We start from the raw sequence: 2,500 nt of genomic DNA, 5'->3' as shown, positions 1-2,500 counted from the left end.
TAATATATGTATATATATCTATGTACATAAATATATATTGCAATATGTGATGTATATATATGTATTTCGTATATAAAATTTTTAAAATTAAATTAATATATATTATTATATATATATATTATATATAATTATACAATATAATATATATATATATATTATATATTTATATTATATAAAAAATATATTAAATAGATCGGGGAGGGGATGGATAGGAAAAGATATAGATTTGTACATATGTATACCGTTATACTACATACACACACACCCACAAAACACACACACCACACACACACACAATATATTATAATATTATAATATTAATATTATATATAATTTTATCACCTCAAATTTTAATTTATATATATCTATATCTATAATATATATATATAATTATATATATATAATAATATATATATATATATATCCATCAGCTCTTTACCCCAGGCGGCCATGGGTGCCCCTCTCCCCCGGTCCATATCTTCTTTTCATGTTATATTCCTTCTCCACCCCAGTCTTTGAGATCATCCATCCATTCCTCTGTGGGCACCCCCTGCCTCGACTTCCCTGATTTCCCCTTCCATTACTGCCCTTGCTGTCCCTCCTCCAGTAAAAGGGTGACCAAAGTACCAAACTTCCTCCTTTTCATCACACTAAAATATTTTTTGGCCATATCCACAAACCTAACTACCTATCCTTGCCCCCTTCTTTCTTTCTCTTGTTTTTCCAGGTGATCCTTAACAATCTTCTGTATATCTTCTTTTAAAATCCCCGAAAACCTTTTCTCGTTTCTTGCTAACTGCCAACTTTCGCAGGCGTAAAAAAGAGTACTCTTATGCTGATCCATTAACAGACGTTTTTCATGCTTACATTTCTAGCCCCCCATTTGCCAGCGATCCCGTGAGCTAGTAGTCTTCCAATTTTTATTCAAATTTTCTTTTCTGATTCCCATTATCCGTGAGTGTTGACCCTAAGTGGTGAAACCTTACCTGTTCAAGCTTGTTCCATCCACCATCAATCGCTACTTGGCCATAGTGTTCTCGGGTTTTTCCAAAACAACCATCACTTTACTTTTTCTCTTGCAAATCCCCATTCCGTTTTTCTTTGCGTTTTCTCTAGTCTTTGTGTTTCCCTAAATGCCACTTGCACTCCTTCTACTAATCAATGTCATCTAAAAAACGTAGGTAAAACTTCTTTCTCCCCCGCAGGTAACCCCCCCAGAATATTCATCCGGATCTGTCATAATTCTTTCAAAAAGAGGTTAAAAAAGGTCGGAGATAGCAAACCCCTTATCTCCCCAACGTTGGTTAAAAACCATTCGCTATAGAGTCTAAACCCAAAAACTTTAGACTTTGCACATTCGTACAGTTTTTGTATAATGTTGTTATTCCTTCCCAAATTTTGTTTTTCCTCATGATGTGCCAAAGTGCCTCATGTCAGATCTATCAATTCTTTACAAAAGTCGAAAATTTATGGAAGATCAATTTTCCTGTATCTCTCACTTTTTCTTTTAAAAATTTTTAATGGTTTTTATTTGCTCCACAGGCTTGCCCTTTTCTAAACCGCTTGACTCTCACAAAGCACTTCTTAAACTCGGGTATATTTTTAAAATTATTTTAAGAGACCTTCGAAGTATGATTTATCAAGCTTAGGTTCGGTAATTGACATTTCCTGCTGTTTGCTTTTTTTGGAATTGTGAAAAGCACACTTTCAGTCCTTTGACTCGGCCTTTCTTTGTTTTCAGTATCTCACTGCAAAATCTGTGTAAACCTTTTCTGTAGTATCCCCACCAGCTTTTATCAAACAGCAAAATTTGTCGCACCAGGTGATTTGTTTCTTTTCAGCTCTTTGATTTCCCCCTCCACTTTAGACAGTAGGATTCCTCTTCCAGAGAAATCTTCCCGTTGAAAGCGGTTCGTCAACACTTTCTTTCTTTGGTATGTTGTGTTTAAACTCCTCGCAGTTCTTTTCCCTCTTCTTGTGATCTCTTCCTTTTTTGTCAACATTGTCCATCTTTGTCTTCAACCCCTTGTTTTCTTCGTTTTTGTTCCCCCCACCTTGTGCCACATAATTCCTTCACAATTGTATATCCTTCTTTGTGGTTATTTCTATGCAGGTTTCTTTTATGTCTTAGTCTGTCCTTCCAACCTTGTTTTTTGCTTCATTCAGTCTTCCTTTTCTTTTATTTGCATTTCTTATTCTGCCAGCTCAAAGCACCAAACATTTCCTTTTCTTCTTATTACCTATCTTTGCCTTCTCCAAGACTTTCGAGTTAGCCATGGCCTTTTTATTTTCCCGCATTTCCCCAGTTTTTTTCCCCTGCCCCCGTCTTTATTGTGTTGGAAACTCATCACAGATTTTTGTGGGCTTTATCAGCAGTAGAAGTGGGGCAAATCTTTCCGCCAATTCCCCTGATATTGTTTTTGCTATTGTCGGATCCTTTAATTTTTCTAGATCAAAAACGAGTTTTGTCTGTTGTTGTCTTTTTGGATATTTTCAGCTT

This window comes from Penaeus monodon, unplaced genomic scaffold (genome assembly GCF_015228065.2).
Source record: "Penaeus monodon isolate SGIC_2016 unplaced genomic scaffold, NSTDA_Pmon_1 PmonScaffold_56, whole genome shotgun sequence".
Classification (NCBI taxonomy): Eukaryota; Metazoa; Arthropoda; class Malacostraca; order Decapoda; family Penaeidae; genus Penaeus; species Penaeus monodon.
Note: the sequence above shows the minus strand (reverse complement) of the source record.